General features: G+C 48.0%; 1 long non-coding RNA gene across 1 annotated transcript in view; it reads right to left on the bottom strand.

The window, feature by feature from the left end:
- The window catches only part of LOC105086857 (uncharacterized), a 40,819-nt gene extending 33,525 nt beyond the window's left edge, over nucleotides 1–7,294 (bottom strand). The window contains exons 1-2 of the long non-coding RNA XR_004132323.2: nucleotides 7,065–7,294; nucleotides 6,631–6,739 (exon numbers count right to left, since the gene is read on the bottom strand). This is a non-coding gene — a long non-coding RNA (uncharacterized LOC105086857). The remainder of the gene's footprint in view (nucleotides 1–6,630; nucleotides 6,740–7,064) is intronic.
- Nucleotides 7,295–24,358: the final 17,064 nt, after the last annotated feature.

Below are 24,358 nucleotides of genomic sequence, written 5' to 3'. Positions count from 1 at the left end.
GACAACTGGTTGACAAGGCACTTGGGTGCCTGTACCCAGACTCCACAGGTCAGAGTCTGGCTCACAGCATTTATCAAAGCTTCCCCCAGCCCAGTGGTCAGGGTCACACTGCAATTGTGGCTCTTCCCCGAGGCCCAGCAACGAGGGACCAGGGTCTGTCCCAAAGGAGGTGCAAGGGCAGGAACATGCAAGGCCCGGTCAGGGGAGAGAACTACACACATGAGTATTGGGAGTATATCACCTTCCAGGATGCCCAGGGCCCCAGGACCCCTGCACCGGCCCCAGGGGCACCAAGGCTGTATTTGGAAAGGCCAAACGCTGCAGCAACCAGACACACTGTCAGATTCCCAAATCATAAAGTACAGCTTATCGGGCGAGGTTACCAGCTCAGTGGTAGAGCACATGCTTAGCATGCAATAGGCCCTGGGTTTAATCCCCAGTACCTCCCTAGAAAGAAAGAAAAGAAAAGGAAGGGAAGAGGGAAGGGAAGAGGGATGGGAAGGGAAGGAAGAAGATAAGGTTTGTCAGGCTGGCAGAGGAAATGACAACACCTGGTGGTCAGCGTTGGCCGTCATCAACTCCTTCAACTTCAAGAAGGCAGCCAATCTCCTTCTTAACAGCACAAGCTGGTCCCAAGGGGGAAAACGGCGCTCTCAGAACCCAAGGCATATTAACGAGTACAGAGGTTACAGCTGGTCCTAAAATGCCTTTGGCGACCCATCCTAAACGCTCTGACCCAGGAAGAGCTAGGCCTGTTACGCAGTTAAGTTTCAGGAGAAAAAGACCACAGAAGAAAGAAACCCACAATGCAAGTACACACACTATCCCTCTCTCACAAACATGCAAAAAAAAAAAAAAAAAAAAAAAAAAAGCTCACTCACCCACATTCTCGGGGCCGGTTGTCCCTCCCAGCCGCAGTGAAGGGTTCCAATTCGTCCCATTAGACGTGGCTGGCTACTCCTGGAGCCTTTCCCCTGAAGAACAGCCTCAACGCCTTGCTCTCTCTTTGGACCCAGTGCCATGGCCAGCACCCTGCGATGGGAGAGCTGGCTTGGCTTCTCCACCCAAGCGCCTCCGTCAGGAAATGGGCTCCTCTTCTGAACAGCACGCCGCACACCTGAGGGCCAGGGTCGGGGCCTGGAGGGGGCGGAGTGGAGCGTGGGGCTTCCCAGGGAGGCAAACCGGAGCCCGCAGATGGAGCCCACAGCGTGTGCGGTGCCGGGGGTGCTGTGAGCGCGGGTCCTGAAGGAGGAGCAGGCAGACCACGGCCTGGAACGCACTCAGGGTCGAGGAGGGTCGGAGAAAGGCGCAAACCAGCCAGAGGCCCCGCTACCTCCACGGCGCTTCCCGGGAAGCCTGATCTTCCCGGGAAGCCTGATCTCGCGAGATCTACCGGGCGCAGGGCGGGTCCTGGGATGAGAACACCTGGGAGTCCCAGGCGCTGGAGGTCCCTCACCCGGACTCCTTAACAAGCCTGGCGCACACCACTATCAACCAGTGCCTCACTCCCCAGCTCAGAGTCACAGTGCAGGGGTGCGCCGCCCCAGGGGCCCAGCCTGATGAAGGGAAAGGCCTAGGTCAGAAGATGTGGTCCAGGGCAGGGGTGTGGTCCGCGTTTCTAAGCGGGCTGGGTGGGTGAGGGGTCGACACCACCTCTGACCCCGTGCGCTCGCCTCTGTGCTTTGGTCACCGTGTGGCACCTGGAAAACCCCCAGGCCCACACGGCACGACCTGCCACTGCGGACAGTCTGGCCCGCGCGCCCGTATCCTCCCCACCAAACACCCGCACGCCCCCGCGGGGGACCCCCTCCCCCGGCCGGAGAGCCCCCGCAGAGGTGGGCACCCCGAGTGGGAAGAGCGCGGTGACAGTCCCTCCTTTGCCCCGGGGTTCTGTGAGCACTAATGCCCGAGGCATAACCCGCGGCATAGGGGGTGAATATTATTATAATATTGAAATAAACCTGCCAATGAATCTAAAATTGGCTTTTCCGCCCACGGTTGGGTTGAGAAGGGGAGTGGTGCGGCGGGGGGAGGTTGTTCCTCCAGCAGAGAAAATTCACTTGTATGTCTTTAGACAAGAATCACTTTGCATTGTTATCAGTCATCTACAGTGTTACAAAACAGCACTTGGCAATAAAAGGCCAGAATCAGATAATCCCAAAGGATGTGATCTAAACAATTCACAGTTTCTATTAAAGCACACATTTTCCCTGACAGTTCGGGAAACCTCAGATGAAAAGACCAAACAATTTGGTTACTCCACAGCCTGGCCCACAGGGGCCACATCCTCAGCAAGGCCCAAGGCTCTTAGTTAACCCCTCAGCCCCATCACCCTTCCTGATGCGTGGGAGAGGCTTGGGCAGCCCGCCTCCCTCCTCCAGTTGCAGGTTGCTTGTCAGCTTAACCAGGACTTTGGATTCCCATGGTGGGGATCATCACAGCTTTGTAGTAACACTTCTCAACGCTTCTGGACCCACTGGGAATAAGTCATTTGTTTTATTGGAGTCTGTGAAATAATTTGCTTCTGAAAGGAATGAATTTGCCAGCAAACACCCGGCTTTAATTACCAAGAGACATTGCAGGTCTTTAGAGCAAATATCTACCAGAATGACTAGAATCACCTCTAAAACCTCATGATGTGGGGTTTTCACGGCTCTCCACCTATTTTTAGCAGTGAGGAGCGAGGAGTCAGAGCTTGTGGAGAAATCACCTTTTGTGAAAGATGTCAATTTAGCAGGACTTCAGTGAGAGAGACTGACTGGGGCGTAGGGCATGGGAGGGCTTGGGGCAGACCCCAGGACGGCAGTCACCCATCACCTCTGCTCCCAAGCTCCAGCCTCTGTGGGTCACTATTTGACCTTCCTCAGCCTGGCCCAGCTCCCTGCCCTGGGCCGCCTGAGGTGGGAGGTGCTGGGGCTAAGGCCCCAGGTGTGGTTGATCTACAGAAATGGTGAGCCAGAGCAGGGCAAGCCAGTGTCCTTCCTGGCTCAATAATGCACTTACCAAAGTAGTAAGACCTTAGAGCAGAAAACGTGCCCAAAGTGATCACACAGCCAGTGCCTGGCACACAGTATTTCCTGGAGAAATGCGTTTACCCAACCCCAATGGCATACACTATGCCCTGCTCTTATGGAAATTGGACTCCTCAGCCCCCATTTATCCTGGGGAAGGAGGTTTAGCCTTAACTTAAAAATGAGCAGCTGTTCTAGACTCCTGGGGAGGCCACAATGGTTCAGGCTCAGTGCAGCCCGTGCACAGACCCCTGGGAGCGCGCACTTAGGGCTGGAAGAGGCAGTGCAAGTGCACAGAGGAGATTAGGAGGGAAGGACCCAACAACCTTACAAGGCTAAAATGGAAAAAGGGTCACCGAGGAGTTTCCCAGTCTGGATGCCAAGGAATCTTAAATGGTGTCCTGTAGAAAATGGATGCTCCAGTTACATAGGTCTGGAAAGCTATGGGTTAGACACACTTAGGCAAGTCTCTCGTTTCGCGGTCTTCCTCACCAGAGGTGACTCCAGCCAGAGATGTTAAGATGAAGGTGCCAGAATCTGTGAGCAGAGCGCCATCTGGCGGAAATACCTATGGATGCAGTAGGGCGGGTTTGTCGAGGCTAAATCCCTCTTTTCAATAAGGACCCGAGGCTCCAGGGAGGTTGAGAGTCCCTGATCCTGAGAGAGAGGGAGAGCCCTTCTCCCTACCTGCCCACCGTGTCTCGGGGGATCAGGGGCCACATCCAGGGCCCTTGAAGTTAGATCTGGGGCCGGCTGGCACAGGGTATTTGGCGGGGGTCCTCCCCACGGGCTCAACTCCCCGTGAGGAGCCTGTAATGGGAGCCCCAGGCGGTCGCCCTGCAGGCGGGCGCTGCGCAGGGGAGGCGGCGGGAGGAGGCTGTATGGGGCGCAGCTGGATGGACTCCCCCGTTGCAAGGCTACTGGTCGAGGAACTCAGGTGTGGAAGATGGAGGATGATAAAGGAACTGGCTGAGGGGGCCTCCCACCCAGATCTCCCCGCCCCCAGGGTGGTCTCTGAGGAGCACAGGGGCCCCCTAGAGGTCAGGGGGCTTCAAAGCAGACAGGCTGGGGTCGAGAGTTGGAGGCTGTCCTGGCTCCCTGGCTTCCCTGAGAAGGTGGCTGCAGAGCGAGTCTCAAGGCTCTCCAGGGTCTTGCCTCATCTGCGGAGGCAAGTGATGACAGGGGTCCTTGGCTCTGGTGGGCACAGAAGATACTCAGCCCTGATGGTTCCCCAGAGAGGGGTTGCTGGAAGAGCATGGGGCAGCCCAGCCCAGGGAACCTGCAGGAGGCTGGCAAACGTCAGAAGGTCCCCAGTTCTTAGGGTCTCAAAACGGTCCAGGAATTGTCTGTATCCACTTTTGAGTCCAGCCCTGCCCCTCAGGCCCTGACTACCTAGTAGGTTGGGACCTCCTTTGGGCTATTATAGCAGCCACTGGCCTGGCCTCTCTGCCACCAGCCCTTCCTCCCTCTGCTACACACACATTCAGCCAGACCCACCTTTGGGCTGGCATCTGGTTAACACTGGTCTCAGCATTTGTGCAGGCAGTGGGCAAACAACCGCGGGTCCACACCTTGTCCTTGGGAATGCTGGAGCCCAGCACAATGGTGGGCACAGAGCAGGTTCTCCCTCCACGTTTGCTGACTGACTGACTGACCGACCTTAGCAATGAATGAGATCTATGTGGCTGCTGCCCTTGTTTTCTCACAGTCCAACAGGGGAAACAAGTGTGAATTAAACAACTGCAAAAGATTAATCAGCAACTTTCCACATGATAAAAGACCAGGAGGGAAAAGTACAGAATTCTGTGGGAACTGGTCAGGTAGGCTTCCTGAGGAAGTGAGATTTCAGTTAAGATCTGAAGGGCAGGAAAGAGTTGCCCAGTGAAGTGCAGAAGAAAGAGTGTTCCAGATGGAAGGAACAGCATTTATGGGGCTGGAAGCACAGCTCCCATCTCAACTGATGCCCCCTCAGTGGCACTCCGTCATGGCTACCCAGCCGGGTCCCGTGCACTCCAGCCAAGCCCTCCAGCCAGATTTCTCTCTCTCTGCTCTCCTTCAGGGCTCAGGACCCCGCCAGATGGTCTTGTCCCCAGAGCCTGTCCTGTGTTCCCAGCTCTGTGCCTTTGCCTTGGTGCTGGGGCTTCCCCGGGAACGCCCTTTCTCCCACCGCCACCTGTTCAAAGCCTTCCCTCAGCTCCAGTTCTCAGTGAGCTGGAGTCAGCACCTCCATCCTGTCTGTCCCGCCGAATACAACTCCCCCCACCCCCGCAGACAGCAGGCATGGAGCAGCTATCTGAAGGCTCTGAGAAGTACACAGCAGGCGTACTGGGGAAGAGAGCAGAATTCGAAGCCACCCCAGCATCAGCAGTGATTCACTTCTCTTATTCTCCAGCATGGGCATACCTCCTTTGATTGCCCTTCGCAGATATTGCGGCGGGGTTTTGTTTGATTGTTTGGTTTCCGTTTTTACAAATTGAAGGTTTGTGGCAACTTTGTGGATCAGATGATGGTTAGCATTTTTTTAAACCAATAAAGTATTTTTTAATTAAGGTAAGTGCATAGCTTTTTTTAAACATAATGCTACTGCACATGTAATATACTATGGTATAGTGTAAACATAACTTTTATATGCACTGGGAAACCCCAAAATTCCTGTGGCTTGCCTTATTGCAGTTGTCTGGAAGGGAGCCTGAGATACCTCAGAGGTAAGCCTGTATTTCCCTGCCTGAGCTCCAGGCAGCCAGAAACCTGCAAGTGGACCCGGCTGGTGATGGCTCTGATCTGGGCAGTGAAGGCCTGATCAGCAGTTTGATGCCAGTCGTCTCATGAGAGAATCCTTACCAAGTACATCTGCATCAGTGACACAACTATTCCATCAACAGTGGTGATATATTCCCATGGTTTGCTGACCCCAGAGGGGTGTCTAATCTGCCAATCCAGAGTCCTCCCCATAGCAGGCAAGATGGCGGGCCATGGGCAACAACAGACTCAGGGGAGAGAACAATCGCGGTCACTTTCTGTTTGACGGAGCTAAGCAGCTGCAACAGTGCTGAAGACGCCATCAACGTGGCTAAACTACCAGTGCACCAAGCCCAGGAATTTAGAGGAATCTTTGTGAAGCCAGGACCCCATGAGGTCAGTGGCTTTGCTTTAGGGGGCAGTGGTGGGGGGTACTGTTTCCCCTAGAGGGGTTACTGCCCCTTTTTTATGTAATGCTGAGATGCCAAGAGGGCCAGGCCAAGAGGCTCTTGAATATGCCGTTTCCTTTTGAACAGAGAGGCCTATTGGGCTCTTTCCACCTTGCTAGTCATTGAGTCTGCGTTGATACCCTCCAAGACGGGGTGTCAGGCCAAAGAGGAACATGCCACCCATAGGTCAAGCGTGCACTTTCAACAAGAACTTGGAAACGCCTTTCTCAAAAACGAAAACAAAAAGTGTAGTAGGTAGCTTGTCCAGCAGGTGGCGCTGTTATACTAGGAAATGCCTCTGCCTAGTATGGCGGCCATTAAATCTTTAAAACTGATTCCTCCTCCTGCTAGAATTCTTTTTTGTTTCTGCTGGACCACCAGGGATGGTTTAGGGAGGAAAGGATAGAGGGGAGGTTGCAGTCTACACGTACCTCTAGCACTTCTGTACATGCAGCGATCCCGGATGGAGAATCCCCTCTGACACGCACCTGCGGGGAAGCGCAGACTCAGGGCACGTCGGTTCTTAGCATCCTTCCAGCTCTGGAAGCCACAATAGCACAGAGAACCGGCCCACAGGGCCACTTAGGATTTCCTTCCCCTCAGCCAACTTCGCCAAAACCCCATCGTTTGAATTCTGGAGCCTTGACTCTCCCTGAGGACATGGACCAGGGAGTCTAACATGCAGGCGAGTCAGGGGATACAGCGACATGTCCCTAACACCAGGACACCACGTTATCCCCCGGCCAGGAACTCAGGGAGCACGGGGTCGGGCGGTGGGTGATGGAGGCTAGCCCGCGGGGGACAGTGGGAGCAGCGGGAAGGAAACAATGTCAGCTTCTTTTCTCCCTTCCTCCAGGGCCTATACCTGAGCACGCCACTTCTTCCTCCCCGCGTCTGGTGCGTTGCCCAGCGAATTCTTTCTTCCTCTGCACAGGCCACCGCCTTCCAGCCTGCGTCCTCTGTGCTTTGGGCCTCCACCCATTGCTGAGAAGTGGCCCAGGCGAAACAATGGTCAGAACTTTGCTGTCTTGGCTCCATAGCAGGAGCTGTAGGAGAACAAGAAACTCAAAGAGAATTGTCTCTCCCAACACTGAAAAACTTATATGACGAGATCATGTCAAAAACATATTCAATAGCTTAAAATGGAATACTTAAAAAAAATTAAGTAACCTAAACAAAGGTAGGAAAGGGGTATCAGAGAAACGAAAAATAGAAAACAATAAAACGGGAGGCCTAGATTCATACATATCAACAATGGCATTAAATGTAAATGAAGTAAACACATCAATTCAAGACAGACATGCGCAGAATGGATTTTTTAAAAAATGACCCACATACATGCTGTCTATGAGAAACTCACCTCACATACCAGGATACAGGTAGGGTAAAAAGAAGAAGTGTGAGAAAAGCTATTCCATGGAAACTCTTAACAAGCCAAAGCCAAAGCCAAAGCAAGAGTGACTATATTAATATCAAAGTAAGCTTCAGAGCTAAGAAATTAGCAGAGTTAAAGAGAGACAATACAGATTGATAGAAGAGTCAGCTCACCTAGAAGGCATAACATTTCTAAATGTATAGACACTTGAGATTAGAGCTTCAAAATGTAAGAAGCAAAAAATTGTAAGCAAAATGTAAGAGCAGATAAGGAGTCCACATTTCCACAGTTATACTGGGAAGTTGCAGCACTGTGTAATGTGTAGAAATAGTAGACAGAAAATTGGCAAGGACAGAACTGAACAACACCATCAACTAACTTGAATTGATTGGTATTTATGGAACATTGCACACATTCGTTTCAAGCACACAGGGAGCATTCAAGATAGACTGTATCATGAGTCATGAAGCAAACCTTAAAAAATTTAAAAGGATTGAAATCATACAAAATATGCTTTCTGACTATAATGAAATTAAACTAGAAATCAGTAACAGAAAGATAACTGAAAAAAATTCCAAACACTAGGAAAGAAACAATATACTTTTTAAAAGGAAATCTCAAAGGAAATTAGAAAATGTATTAAAATGAAAGAAAATTAATATATAACATACCAAAATTTGTGGGATGTAGCTAATTTACTGCATTAAATACTTATATTACAAAATAAGAAATGTCTTAAAGCAACCATCTGAGCTTCCCCTACAAGAAACTAGGGGAGAGACTAGGGAGGAGGGGAAGCAAAATAAACCCAAAGCAAGTAGGAGGTCAGAAATAAAAAGGATCAGTTATTAATGAAATTGAAAATAAACAGAGAAAATCAATGAAACCAAAAGGTGGTCCTTTGAAAAAACAAGACAAATGATATACTTTAAGTCAGACTGACAAACAAAAAAAGAAAGAAGAGAGAAATGACCATATCCGGAATGAAAAAGTGAACAGTTGTAGACCTCACAGACTTTAAAACAATAATAACATCCCTGTGCAAATGAATTTGACAGACTGCAAGAAATAGGTCAAATCCTCAAAACCCACAAACTAGCCAAAAAACTTACCCACAACATGAAGGATAACTCAGTCCTATAAAAATTTTAAAAATTGAATTTGTAATTTAAAACTGCACTAAAAAAATCTCCAGGCCCTGATGCTTTAATGGATAAATTATTTTCTTTTAATATAGCAGCCTCATTGGGATATAATTCACATACCACACAATTCACCCATTTAAAGTGTGCAATTCAATAGTTTTTGGTGTATTTAGAGTTGTGTAACCATCACCACAACCAATTTTGGAACATTTCATCACCCCAAAAAGAAACCCTATACCCATTAGCAATCACCCCCCATTTCCTCCCAACTCTCCAGACCTCAGTGACCACTAATGTATTTTCTGTCTCTATGGATTTGCCTATCTTGAACATTTCATATAAATGGAATCATATAATGTGTGGTCTTAGTGACTGGTTTCTCCCTCTTACCATATTTTCAAGGGTCATCCATGCCAAATATAGCATGTATAAATTCTTTCTTTTTATGGTCAAGCAATCTCCCATTAATATGAATTTATCACATTTGATCGATCCATTCATTAGTTGATGGGCATTTGGGTTATTTCCACTTTTTGTCTGTTATAAATAATATAGCTGTAAACACTTGTGTGTAAGTTTTAATGTGGACATATGTTCGCATTTTCCCTGGGTACATACTCAGGAGTGGAATTGCTGGGTCATATGGTAACTCTGCGTTTATCTTTTTGAGGAATGGCCAGACTATTCCAAAGCAGCTGTAGCGCTTAAATTCTCACCAGCAGTGTATGAAAGTTCTTGAAAACACTTGTTATAATTTGTCTTTTTGAAAAATTCTAGCCATCCTAGTGAGTGTGAAGTAGTATCTCATTATGGTTTCGATTTGCATTTTCCTCGATGGATCATTAGGGATGTTGACGCCCCTTTTCATCTGCTAATTGCTAATTTGTGTATCTTCTTTGGAGAGATGTCTATTCAGATCCTTCCCTTTAAAATTCCCCTTAAAATTACTTGTCTTTTTGTTATTGAATGGTAAGTGTTCTTTATATATTTTAGATTTAAGTCCCTTGTCAGATACATGATTTGCAAATATTTTCTTCTATCCTGTAAGTTGTCTTTTCATTTTTTTTTTTTTTGGTGGTATCATTTGAAGCACAATCATTTTAAATTTTGATTAAGTGTGTTTTATCTTTTGTGGTTGTTGTTTCATATACTTTTGTTGTCGTATCTAAGAATGCTTGTTCTAATCCACATTCTTGAAAGTTTATGCCTATATTGTTTTCTAAGAGTTTTATAGTTTTAGCTGTATCAACTAAGTCCAGGGTCCATCTGAGCTAATTTTTATGTGTAGTGTGAGGGGTCTTTTGCATGTGAGTATGCAGTTGTCTCAGCACCATCTATTTAAAAAAACCTGTTCTTTCTCCATTTGATTGTCTTGGCACCCTTGCTGAAAATCAATTGACTATAAATATGAAAGTTAATTTCTGGGATCTCAGATCTATTTCATTGGTCTGTATGTCTATTCTTATGTCAATACCACGCTTTCTTGATACTGTAGCTTTGTAGCAAATTTAAAATGGGCAAGTGTGAGTTCTCCAACTTTGTTCTTCTTTTTCAAGATTGTTTTGGTTATTCGGGTCCTTTGCATTTCCATATGAATTTTAAGATCAGCTTGTCAATTCAGGCCAAAAAGGCCCTCAGGATTTTATGGGATTGTGCTGAATCTGTAGATTAATTAGTAAGTATTGCCATCTTAAAAAATATTAAATCTTCCACCCATGAACATGGATTGTCTTCATTTACTTAAGTCTTCCTTAATTTCTTTCAACAATATTTTATAGTTTTTAGTGTTCAAAGCTTGCACTTTAAGTTTATTCCTGTTTTATTTTCTGGTGCTGTTATAAATGAAATTATTTTCTTAATTTCACTTTTGGATTATGCATTGCAAGTTTATAAAAATACATTTTAAAAAACTCATCCCTATCATGATCTGAATTAAGGCCAATCTTGTTTCTTTACTGCATTTTAAGAAGTTTAGAGGAGGAGACCAGTTACTGATGTTTTTGCCACACAAGTAATCCATGAATGCATACTCCTCATAAAAGGTTCGAACAATGCAGGAATGTTCAGAGGGAAACACCACAGTCTCCTCAACTACATGCCCCCATCCTTCTTGCTTCCTGCCCCAAGTGCCAAGCACTGTGAACACTGCTTTGCATTCATTCAGTCCACGTGCTAAAAACACATTTTTTAGTATATTATATGTCCAATTTATATTTTTGGTATATTGATCTTGCATTCTGCAAATTTGATGACCTTGTTTATTAGTTTTTTTAGTACACTCCTGAGGATTTTCTCTATTCAAGATCATGTCATCTGCGAACATAGTTGAGGAAAGATCACACAAGGTGGTGCATGTGTCTGGCAGTGAGCCCTCATGTGAACCTGAAATTCATTCTGACCAGTTTCGTTTATATTTCTGAGAATTTATATAAGCACTTAATTTCTTTTAAGCCATTTAAACAGCTCATCCACAAACCAATCTTGGCAATACCATTTGGAGGCAGAGACACATCACATTTATAATGTACACACAGACATACACTCACATACATACACACAGGCAAAGATCCCACAGTTTCCTGCTTGAATTTAAAAAGGCCTCTTTTTCCCTTCAGTCTCAGGGATCACAGATGATTAGATAAAAGTCCCTGAGAGCCCAAGCAGATCATTTACATCTCAAAGGCCCAGGGAGAGAAATGCAAGTTCCTCCCAGAAAGCTAGCTTCCACTAACTGCACGTGCAAAAACCAGTTTTGGAATGTCAAAAGAGCCCCATCTTGGCCCTTTTTAGGGTGAGAGTTCCTTCAGTTTCTAAATAGCCGATTCAATTTAAATCGATAACAGTAATAGAGAATAACAGACATCATTCACTTACATCACAGGCCTCACTTCCAGAGGGACTTGAATCAGCGTTCAAGTTACCAAGGACCCTCTAACGAAGGTCAAAACCAGGAAGAGAGAATAGGGTTTGGACTAATGTACTGAGACACTCACACACATACACACACTCCCAAGAAAAAAAACCAAACCAATTCCAAAAAAAATTTACTTTGATGCAATAGCATAAAAGCCCACACATAAGGAAGTTCGTCCCATTTTCCTTTCCCTTTTAACAAAACAGTTCTATTTGAGAGACGGTGTAATAATTTAAAGAGCCATGAGGGGCCATTGTTCTCCAGATCCTAAGGAGGACTGAGGCCAAGCAGTGTTACAATAAAATATCATTTTCTTTCATTCATGGGAGCGTAGCTGGTGATCTCCCAGTTTTGTAAAATACAGCCTAGGGGACTCCGAGATGGAACAGAGCTCTGATCAACCATGTTTAATTAGTCATGGCTGGTGTTGTCAAGTATCAAGCAAACATCAAACCAGTGCAACGCAGAACAGTCTCTCAGGGTTGCAGTTGCCTAGCTCTAAAAAGGGAAGATTCTCAGCCAATATTGTGCCGTAAGTGAAGCCAGTGCAATAGGGAAGAATACGCTGGTGTCATCACATGCAAGCTCTGCTACCAGAGACATCTCAACCAGCCAGTGCAAGTACTGATATACACACAAAGCTACGACTGACAAATGCAAAAAGAATCAAAGGAGATACAGTCCAAAATTCCACTCCCACTCCCAGATAGAGGCATCCAAACACATTTCCTGAAAGGGCATGAACTCAGATGGAAGGGGAAGAATTCCCAGCCCGCACAAGCTGGAGCAACTCACACCAAAAACGAAAGCCAAAGTGGACCCTCAGTCAGGACATTTCTCAGCTCCAAACTGCTTTGTGCTGAGGCAGCTGGTGCCTGTCAAGGAGTGACCCTCCAGGTTCCCCAGAACACAATGAGCTCTGGCAGCTGCTGGGGATTCAGGGAAGGGGCTGCCCCCGAGCCAGGGCTGACCTGCCATGGGCACAGGCTCCTGGCTGTCTCACCAAAATTATTGTCAAAAGCAAGTTCATGTGCCTGACACACAGTGAGGTCAAACAAACCAAAACATCAGAGTCTGGAGCAGAGCAAGGCTTACCTCAAGGGCCAATCCAGGAGAATGGGTGGCTCGAACTCAAAAGACCTGAACTTCATGATGGTTTGGGGGGAAGAAGTTTTAAAGGCAAATTTGGGGTGTGTGACTTCCTTCTGATTAGGTGGTGGTGAGGTAACAGGGTGGTGTTCCAGAAATCTTGTCCTCAGCCTAAAGTTATCACCCTCCACCTGAGGGGTGGGGTGGGGCTTAGCTCCTGTAGGAGAACTCAAAGATACATTGTTATGTATCTTCCTTGAGGACAAATTAGGACTCTGCCCATCACTGAACCATTGTTTGACTGCCTTGCCTTTGTTTCTGTGTTCTCTCACTTTCAGGATTAGTAACTGTTTGAATCTGCCCTTTGGAACTCAGGGGAGGTATAGGAGGCTGAAGATTTTTTCCTACAAACAAGAAATGGGGGACACTGGAAAGTTCTTCTACCTGGAGGGCCACACAGGGTCTTGCTCGGTTTCACTGCCAGAGCTGGGGGCCCCTCTCCCCCGCAGAGTCAGTCCTCTGAAGGCTGTCCCTGCCTGGCTGGGTTCCTAAGAGGCGAGTGTCATGGATGCCACCCTGTCTGAACCAGTTTACTCTAAGAGCCCCTGAACCCCTCCTTCAGCCCCATCATGCGCCCCTGGCTCCAGCTTCTTCTCCCGGGCAGAAAGCAACCCCAGACCCAGAATGTGCCCACCCCTAAGGCGTCTCCAAAATAGAGAAGAAGGGAAGTGGGGTTTTTCACAGTCCTGCATTCCTTCTACCCAAGGTTGGCATCCACTTGTAAGTCCTGGGAGAATGGGATTCTTTGAGGAGGGGCGGGAAAAATATGGGGAGAACAACCCATCTTAGCATAGGGTCCTTCAAAGCAAATTCTAAATGACTCCATATAAGTAAAAGTAAAAAGAGATGGATAAAAGCTAACTTGATATTAAACATCTTAATATCCAGAAACTCTGCACCTATACGTATTATGCACCTGTAAAGCAGTTTCCAAAGACTCAGCACATTTTAATTGCTCGCCCACTTGGGCTGGGCCGTGGTTCTGGAGCAGGCACCATGGCCTCATACTGGGGTGCCCACAGTTCAGCAGCAGAGATGAGGTGAGCCGTGCCGGCGGGTTTGCCTGCTCCTGACAAGAGTCTACCTTGAACCAGGCAGTTCTTAGGTTGTTCTGTGGGTTTGGGGGCTTTCAAGTGCACAGTCTCCTCTTAGTCGAGGGCACTAGGGTACTTGTGGTTCTAGGACATGGCTTGGGTGCCCTGGCTGCTCCCAGAGGGGCCCAGGCCTTGGCGGGGACAAAGGCCCTGCTACCTCTGAGAAGCTGATGGCTTCACTCAGCACGAAGCCAGCCAGGCTCACCACCAAGCTCTGCGCCAGCTGCCTGGTACCCAGTGCCCTCCACACATAGATGTTATCGAACCCAAGTTCATGTGCCCAATGCACAGTGAGGCTAAACAAACAAAATGTTGGCGTTTGGAGCAGAGAAATATTTCTTGATCAAGAGGGCACCAAGCCAGAAGATGGGAGATGTAGGTTTGTCTCAGGTCCATCTTACGGGCTGGCTGGGGCTTAAGACTTTTTAAAGCAACATTTGGGGTGAGGGTTGCAGGAGGCATGACTTTCTTCTCATTGGCTGGTGGTGGGGTGACAGGGTGACGTTTCAGGAATCTGAATCATCAACCTTCTGGTTCCCACCAGGCTGAGGTCCACAGTGCCGGTGCTCAGTGTGTATCCACCATCTTCCACTTTAGTTCCTGAAGAACAACTCGAAGAAGTGTGTCAGATAGTCATGCATATGCCTTAAGGAGGAACTCGGACTCTGTTTGATCGATGAACTGCTGTTTCTTGACTGCTTTTCCTTTGTTTCTGCATTCCCTCCCTTCCCTAATTAGTATCTGCTTGAATTTCCTCTTTGGAACTCAGGGAAGGTCCAGGAGACTAAAACCTTTTTCCTACAAACAAGCACAGAGGGGCTTTTGTACCCAGGAGGGCCCGCAGGGTACACAGGTTTCCCCGACAGTGAGGTCAGTCACCTTCCTACCTCCTTCCCGCCCTGGGCAGCATGAGGGTCAGCGGTCAGCCTTGGCAGGTCGCTTCCCCGAGTCAGGCACTGTGCCTGCCTCCTTTTGAGTGGGGTCAAGTTCAGTCCTTGAGTCAGGGCATCACACCCTCCTGCTCACCGGAGCTCAAAGGTAAGTTCTGACTCCTCTGGAGCACTGTAACCAGGAAGGCCAGGGAAGGAAACTCCTGGCAGAGGAAGGCCCGGGATCCAGAGCCCTGCCGGGTCATGCCATGCCCGCCCTATGTGCTCCTCAGCCCGTCCCAGGAGGCACAGGGACCCATGTGCAGATCCTGCCCCAGAAGATGCCCCAGATCCCCTCCAGCCCGCTGCCTCTCCGACACCAGGTAATCACACCAGCTGCACTCCAATTATAATATCTTGAGAGATATTATTCTCTTAAGTTGAAAAAATAACACTATTATGAGCAGAGCCTGCTGGAAGAAGGGCTGAGAGCATTCAGAAGATGCATTGCTGTTAGTCGGTTTTATGGCACATTTGCATTTAAATAGATTCTTTAACTCTTTCTCTGAACTTCACAAGAAGATAGCCTTAAAAGTGCTGACTCACAGGGAGGCATGTGCTTAATTTTCACTTTAATTCAAACACTGATACGTTGTCTGATCTTAGCCATTCCAGCTCAAATGACATTTGCAAATGCAGGTTTTAAGTTAGTATTCCTTTGTTCTTTTTGGTTAAAAATCACAGTTCTTGGACCTGTGTTATAGGAAAGATGCTGGTCCCACAGGCTGGCCTGGCTGGCCCTGGTCTGAACTCTCCTTACGAGCTGCCCAGCCGCGCGTCTCCTGCAATCCACTGCCTCCCTCAGCCAACATCAGGGAGCCTTGCATCTTGCAGGAGAGCTCACCGGGAAAGGGCTCGTTGTACCAAGGACCCGTCCTAGCATCAGCCAGTGGTGTGTCAGAACGGGCTTGTCCCGCGTCCCAAGAGCCGATTATTGCATTTCCAGGAATTCTGCAAGCTAGTTCTTCCACGGCCATTATTAAAGCTTAAATTAGGTAAACTTACAAGTAAACAAATTATCCTAAAAATGAAGTTGAAAAAGACAAAACTCATCGCTTCATTATTGTTGTATTACTGTTGAAACAGAGGGTAATCATCAGTTAGATCCATTACACCTGTAAGCTGCCTTCACTGATCAAGTGCACTTTGTTTTTACATGACCTTGCATGTCCTCCAAGCCTCGCCTGGCCTAAACAATGAGATGTTTGTCAAAGATGTAGTTTCAGAAACTTGGACTCAGCTGTGTCCAGTCTGAGCTCCAGCTGGTGAAGCCTGAGACCACCGACCCTTCATCTGGGCCTGTGCGAGTGTCCTCGATGACCTTTTGACGTCATGGGACCCAAAACTGCCCCCTCAGAGGATGCTGACGCCACTATTTTCTGAGCACAGGTCTCATAAAGATGCCTGTTGCTCAGCTGCCCCTGCACAGAAGGACGATTCTCTCATCTTTTTCTTATCTCCAATTACCTTTCCTCCCACTCCCCACACCTTAGCTTTATCCCAGAAATATCGAGAGCCCCTCACCTGCGTGGAGGTGGATTTGAGATTTGTTCTCCAGCCTCCTCACTTGGCTGCCTCACGATAAGCCCTTTCTCTGCTGCAAACCTAGGTGTCTCAGCTTGGTTTGCTGCACATCCAGCCGACAAAGCTGGTTCAGTAATGCTATGTCCCTGAGGTCATTCACACATGGAATTTGTATTTTATGGCAAGACAAGAAAAATTCAAACAAAATTTTGCTCTGGCTGTTTGGGCCTCCTTCCTCCCCTTTAGTATGTATTGGGCATCTGCAGTAACCAGCCCTCCTTAAGGGATAACCTTTCTTCTTAATTTTTTTTTTTTTTTAAATAATGGAGGTACTGGGATGGAACCGAGGACCTCATGCATGCTAAGCACGTGCTCTCCCACTGAGCTATACCCTCCCCCTGCGTCTTAATCTTGAAAGGAGTCATGATGACCCACTGCTTTGTACATGCAGATCTGGACTGTGTAAACTGTCATTACGTCACTTGATGTATGACCCTTTGTCTCAAAAACTTATATAGCTGTGCTTTGTCCTCTAATGGGCAGAACGGTCCTCAGAGCTTTCTGAAAGGCTGACTCCCAGGTTATAATCCTGAGGTTGGCTTGAATAAAATTTTCTCTTTCTTTCCTAGATTGACTATTGATTAATTTTTTCAGCAACAGGTGGGAGGACTATGTAATGGTGTTTAGTAAGGTTGCACTCGTGCTTGAAATTGGTGGGGTCATCTACAAACCTGTCCCCTTTTTTTTCCCCAAAGAGCTGATTGTTAACCGATACCATCACACCACTGATAACCGGGCCACCTGGAGGAACTATGGGCCTCCTTCCTGCCTTGTCTGTCAGCCCCGGGCAGGACAGCGGCCGGGCAGACTCCTAGAAGGGCGACTGTCAGCCCTTCAGAGGTTGCTGGGCCAGCGCCAAAGGCCTATGCGGTGTTTCTACTGACGAGCCCAAAGTAGCAAAGGAAAGCAGCTGAGGGAGCCGGCTGAGGTCTGTCCTGCTGCCTGTGTACTCCCTCCCTCTCTCGGCTCTGGGAAAACTCCCCAAAGGGACCTCCACCCCTTCCTCTCCCTCAGCCCTAGACCCACTGCACCTGGCAGACGTGTGGGGCCTCAGGCCCAGCATCCTGAGGACACCCCAAGATTCCCGCCTCTCACCTGGGCGGCGGGGAGCAGCATCTCACTGCTTTCTCAGCCTTCAGCCCTGCCCGACCTGCCAGACCTTCACTTCACGGAACTCATGATGACCCTCCACTCCTCTAGGACCTACGCTGGCTCCCTACTGCTTGCCACAACCCTCGCCAACTCCCCTCTCAGGGACCCACACTACTCCAAAGTCCAGTCACCACTTCTCATAATGAGACTCAGAGAGGGAGCAAGTGACAAACATCTTTGTGCATGTTAGTTGGTTAAAAAAAAGGAGGGGGGACATTTGCCTACTCTGACATCACCAAGGCAAAGTATCTTCTTTATCAAAAAGAAAATCACTTAGCGGGGGGAGGGTACAGCTCAGTGGTAGAGTGTCTGCTTAGAATGCACGAGATCCTGGGTTCAATCCCCAGTACCTCCACTAATAAATACATGAATAAACAAACCTAATTACCTACCCCCCAATTTTTTTTTTTTAGTTAAAAAGCCAAAAAAAAAAAAAAAGGAGAGAAATTTCTCAAAAAAAATTTTTTTGAACAGTTCGGATGCCAATTCCCTGCCCTTTTTGCCCCATGGCTTCCTGTCCTCCAATGTTGCTGTCACAGCCCTGTGGCTCCCACCCACACCTCATCCAGGGCGTAAAAGGCCCAAGATTTGGTATGGGTTGGGGGGGTCCCCATTCACTTCAGGTATAGAGAGGGGCTTCAGCAGGGTGCTTGAAGAGCTTGATTCGTGTTCTGTGGTTTGGGGGCACAATGGTTTGGGGGTACGTGATGCTGCCTGGAAAATGCAGGGCAAGAGGCTAGTGGGCCCATGGCTTTCAGCACAGAGCAAAGCAGAGGTGGGGGATGGGACCCTGGCCCCTCCGGCTGATGCCAGAGCAGAGTGAACTGAGTTTTAAAGGGTGGGTGGCACTCAGAAAAGACTGGAAGATCAGGGAAGGCATTCTAGGCAGGAGGAGCAGAGCACAAGTGCAAAGGCTACAGCAGAAATGGCACGTTCCACCCTCAGGGGTGCCAGCAGCCTGGCTGAGTGCAGAGGCATCTTTCCAGCAACTGTGAGAGGCAATGGAGAAGGCACCTGGGGCCCTGCCTCCCTGACCGCTCACCCTTCTGCTTGGTCTCCTGCCAGCCTCTTCAGGGCTACTTTTGAAACAAGAGGGAAGGGGGCAGGGCACAGCCATTAAAGGAATGACACAGCAATGACAGGACAAATTGGTTAGAACCAAGATGGCAGAAGATTTGACTTCGGGTAGACCTTGAGCCTCATGGCACACCCACAGGTGCCATGACAGTTCCCAGGTTGACCATAAATGGTCAAAGAGTGGGCGGGACCCAATCCATGGAAATCCCCACCCCCTCCCCAAAGTAGTTGGAATAATCCTCCTACTCATTAGCATATGAAATTACCAAGCCCATAAAACCTAACAACCCCACACCTTGTGGTTGCTCTCTCTCTTGCCTTCTGAGCAGCCATCTACAGAGTGTGCCTCTCTCTAAATACACTTGCTTTCACTTTACTACACCTTGCTCTTGAATTCTTTCCTGTGCAAGGCAAATATTCTCCGACAATATTTGTCTCCCTGCATCCCCTAATCTCTCCAGATTTTAATGCCCTCTCCATTCATACCCCATCCCCAGACTCCTCCTCTAGCCCTGCCTCCTTCATAGCTCCACTTACTCATCCAATCAACTTCTCAAATCCAACACACCCAGCTCTGACCTCCTGATTTCCCCCTCAAAACCCATTCTCCCATCATCCTCCTCTCTGTGAATAACATCACCATTGTAGGGGTTCTGAACAAGCCTTCCCCAAATGCACCATTTTTCATGAGGATTATTTTGAGCTGAAGGCAACTGAGACCCTGTGGGCTCAAGGGAAACTACTGCTCCTCCCTTAACCACCTGGAAGAATTCAAATCGGGGATTTTTTCCCCAGAAAAAGAGTTATTATCAGAGATAAATTTTAGCTAAGTGACCCCATCTATTTGGCAGGGTAGACCCCTAATTACCAAACATCTACTTTTCTTCTCATTGTCCTGAGAATGACCCTCCTGTCCTTGGAAGCCCCAGGCCCCTGTCCCCTTCCTTAGCTCAGGATGGGACATACACCTAATTTTACCCTTTTGTCTCCGACCCTCTCATGCATATGGTGTTCCCATATGTATGAAATTAAATTAATTTTCTCCTGTTACTCTGCCTCATGTCAATTTTATTCTTAGACCAGCCAGAAGAACCTTAGAAGGGTAGAGGAAAGTTTTTTCCTCCCAACACCATCCCCCCAGCCAGAAGTCAGGGGCCATCCTTAAGTCTCCTCTGTCCACATCCAACTTATGTCCCCACACCTGGTTGACTTTTCTTCCAGGGATCACTCATCTCCAGTCATTTCTCAACATCTCTAACTCACTATCCACCCCACCCCCCGCCCTCACCCTCACCCCCAGCAAACAGCCACCATCACCTCTTGTCCAGACAACTGGCCTCCCGCTGCCCTCTTTGTCCTTCACGCCCAATGATTTATTCTTTACACAGCAACTAGAGCAATTTTTCTGAAAATGTAGATCAAATCATATTACTTCATGGCTTAAACCCTCCAATTGCTTCCCATAGCATCCAGAATTAAAGGAGAAGCTCTTTACCCTGGCCTAGAGGGCCCTCTGTCTGGTTCCTTCTTATGCTCCAGGCCCATCGCGTGTCCTTACCATGGCACACCTCTCCTGACTTGAGATTTTGCATGCACTGGTTTTCCCTTCTGAAATGCTCTTCCCCAGTTCTCACCCTTTGGGGCTCAGCTTAGATCTCTCCTCCTTGGGGACCCCTTCCCTGATCCCTCCCCACCTCCCTTCACCAATGTCCCCCCCCCCCCCCCCCTTAGCACTTGGTTTCTTCATAGCATTTTCTGTTTAGGCTGCTTATTCAGTCCTACATGGATCCGATTGCTGGTCCTGAGAGCTGTCCTAGGTGCTGGAGATGCAGCCGTGAACAACCCAGCCCCCCGCTCAGCTGACCATTCACTCAAGACAGAAACTGCGTCTGTCCTGCTGCCCGCAGGCCTGGCACAGAGAAGGGGTACAATAAACACTTGTTAAAAGAATTTGTTGTTACATTAATGGGTTTGTGAAGGGAGAAGGCTTGAACTGATTAAACAGCATCTTAGCTGTAAAGTCTCATTGAAATGGTATTTGCAAATCAAATAAACCAACCGGAATATACCAGAAGGCATTTGGGAGCCCAGAGCAAATCCTTTTTTGGAGCAAAGAGTTCTTTTGTGATGTAAATGACCCATCGCTTCCTCCTAGCTCTGTGTTGTTCTTGTTTAGGAGCTCTCCCTGGGCTTCTGAAGCCTCTAAAATTATACGTAAAATATCTGTACGTGTGCATTTTTCTGAGGCGTTCATATCTTCCCTTAGATTCCTGAAGGATCGATTACTCCAAAAAGATCAGGACACGTGGCCCTGGCCGGTGCCTATTTCTCAAGACTGTTCTGATGCTCCTTTCCTGCTGAATCAATTGCACTGATAATTGTTTATTTTTAGAAAACAGCTCTTTATTAGCCACAAAGTTTCATCTAGCCATCATTAAGTGAATCCCCAGCTCCACACACTTGGTGAAAACCCTTATTTGTAAAGCATAAACGTACTACACTCTATTACTAAGATGGAAAAAAATATTTTTCACTATGTTTCAAAGAGACTGAAAGCAACAAGTCTCATAAAAATATGAAACGCTAGAAAAGTTACTCCAAAGCAGGGGAGCCCTTGGAAATTTCCTGGTAAAGAAAAAAGAACACGCTCTGTTTCAAGCTTGCCTCCGCGTCTCAGAGTGAACTTTAAGATGAAGAATTTCTTCCCGCAAGATTAACATCGTTAATGCCAGAGGGAATTTTTTGAAGTCACAGCCCCTTCAACAACATCCCTTAGAGAGAGCCCTGCGTTCCAGCTCTCTGCCTCCAGGAGTCAAATCCCACCCCTACGTTCTGCCAGCAACTCAGGTGCCACAGACGGAGTCATCCTCTCGTTCCTGCTGCCCACTTCCCACTCATCGCCTGGGTCAGTGCAGGGCCTTTTCTTTCTTCTCTTGAATCAAAGGCAAGCCACCTCCCTGCCCTCACCCAGGGCCCAGTCTGACTCCAGAGCTGCCACCCGAATTGTGTCCTCGAGACCCCCCGCCCCGACCCCACCAGCCAACATGCCCAGCTAGGAGGTTCCCAAAGAATGGAAGTGCTTTGTCCATGGATAGCACAGGCTCACTCAAAGGTGGAAGCAGAGGATGCGGGGAGGAGAGACAGCTCTCTACATCTGTGCTCAGGGCTGCCCTCCTACCTCCCTGCTTTGTGATCCTTGATAAGGTTTACGACCTTTTCAAGAGCTTTCTAAAACTTTCCTCCTGTGTCTGCAGGCTTTGAGGACAACTGCCCTGACGTCTTTCTGGCTTGGTGCCTAGGGAGGGCCTGAAGAAGCTGAGGCATTTTTTCAAGGTTAAAGGAGGTTAGACTTTAGGAGTTTTAACGTTTTGTGTTTCCTTTTGTTTTTGTTCACTTTCCATCGTGGAAACTTTCAAACACACGCAGAAGTAAAGCTTACAGAGCGATAAGCCTCTGCACACCCCCCTCCCAGCTTGGACAGTTCCACATCTGCCAGTCCTGATTCACCTTCCCTCCACTCCCCAGATAATTATTTTTAAGCAAATTCCAGAATTCAAAGTGTTTCGCCGATATCCTCACATGTATCTCTGAAAGATAAGGAATTGTTTATGTAATTATTATCACAGTACAGTTACCACATCTAAAAATTTTTGATGATAATTCTCTCAATTTGCTACCAAATGGGTTGACTGGGCCCGTACCAGGGTCCTAGCCTGGGCCGAGACCCCTTGTCTCGGCCAGGGAGGTTCTTTTTCCAACCGAATTCCCACAGCCCAACACCGAAAAATGAGGTGTATGTGACATCCTTAGCTAAGGAAGGGGACAGAGGCCTGGGGCTTCCGAAGACAGGAGGGTCGCTCACAGGACAGTGAGAAGAGCAGATGTCTGGTAACCAGGTGTTTGCTCTGCCATATAGATGGGGCCACTTAGATAAAATTTACTGCTGCTAATGACTCTTCTGGGAAAAATCCGCAATTTAAATTCTTTCAGGTGCTCAAGGGAGGGGCCGTAGTTTCTCTTGAAACTGCAGGATCTTGACTGCTTTTAGCTCAAAATAATCTTCAGGCAAAAGTGGAACGTTTGGGGGAGGCTCGCTCTGAACCCCTACATTTCATAAATGGTTTTATTTTCATGGCATGTTTAAATCAGAATCCAAGTAAGCTCCACAGTTTGCTATTGGTTGATAAAGCTCTTAAGTTTCTTTTAATGCATAACTTCTCCCTTCCAAACTCTTTTTTTTTCCCCTTGTAATTTGTTGAAGAATATGCTTCAGCTTTGGCCAGCCTATTTCTTGCCACTGTCTCTGCTTCCTGTGAGATTCTTGATTTTTCTTCGCTTGTCTTTTCCAGGAACCAGGTCGGAGAAGGGTTGGCAGTCTGTCTGTGACGTCATCATTCATTTAATGCCCCTGTTTTAGAGAATCCGTCCCTTCTTCAGCAGGGCCCGGGGTGCTCCCCCAGCCTCAGTCTCTCGGCTCAGTCTCTCCTGGGTACCCAGCTGCCCCAGAGCAGGGGGTGGGGTCCACGTCCTGTTGATGTTCACTGGTCAGAGACCACCAGGAGCACACCTGGAGTCAAACAAAGCTGGATTTATTGTCTTGTTGCAGCGAGAGAGACTGACATCCTGGAGAACGGAGGGCACCTCTAGACAAGCATGAGGAAGAACTTAGAATACCACTTGGATCTGAGTTAGCCAATGTGGAAGAGGGTCCCAGGAAGAGGCAGTTTTCCCTGGATTGGCTGCTGCAGGGGAATGAGGGGTAATCCTGTGAGTGCTTAAGTAGCCTTGTCTGGGGGCAGGAGGAATGAAGCGGGCTCACCCTGTCATCAGGCTCCCAGGGCTGCTTCTCAGCTTGCCCCCCGCCGGCTGTCAACCCTCAGCTCCCTCCGGTCTGCTAGGTCAGTGACCACTCGGAGATCTCACTCCAAGTTTTCATCGCCTTCCCTTTCTGCTGTCTCTTGGCCAAGTGTCTTTACCTTTGGCGGCTTCTATTTTTTCTTTTTTTTGTCCCTTTACTGTCTTTAGAGGACTCTGGGGACAGAGCAGTGGCAAGTGACTGCATCTCCACGGCATGTGTAACTGACAATTGTGTCAGGCTTTCGTCTGGGGTCGATTTGTCCGAGAACCATTCCTCAGTGAAGTCCTTCTGCCCTTGGTGAGGGGATGCCTGGCACTTAAGCCCAAGTCCCCTCCTTGATAAACTGGGGGAAAATGTGTGGACCACAGGCTGATACTGGGATCAAGAAGGTTCTGGTTCCCTTATTTAATGAGAACAGCTTTTTTTTTTTTTTCCTGCAGGCATCCCAATTTATCATCTGATTCTGCGCTGAGGGCAGTGCCACGATGGGGGAGTCTCATGGATTCATTTGTTTCCCAAAGTGGATTTCCCATGGCCGAGTAAACTTTGTTTCCTTACATCTGGAGCAGTAGAAATATTTGCTTCTTAGAAACTGTCAAGGTAGCAAACACACATTTTAATAAGAACCATTCTTCTCATCTGTGAGATCCGGTATTTTTAATTAGCTGGCTGGACAGCTTCTTGTCTTCCTTAAGGGATAAATTATTAACGGCCAAGGGGCGAAATGTCCATTTAATGCAATGACATGTTTATACCATTTGTCTCAGCAACTCGGCTTTGCTCAGCTGTACTCTGTGGAGAAATAACGGCAATGTTACAAAAGAATCATCGCTAGGATGTGATCCCATGTTCCACCATGGTCATAATTACACATCCCTGGTG

The sequence above is a fragment of the Camelus dromedarius genome, chromosome 32, assembly GCF_036321535.1.
Source record: "Camelus dromedarius isolate mCamDro1 chromosome 32, mCamDro1.pat, whole genome shotgun sequence".
In the NCBI taxonomy this organism is placed as follows: domain Eukaryota; kingdom Metazoa; phylum Chordata; class Mammalia; order Artiodactyla; family Camelidae; genus Camelus; species Camelus dromedarius.
The sequence above is the reverse complement of the archived record's forward strand: the minus strand, read 5'-3'. Positions and strand labels throughout refer to the sequence as shown.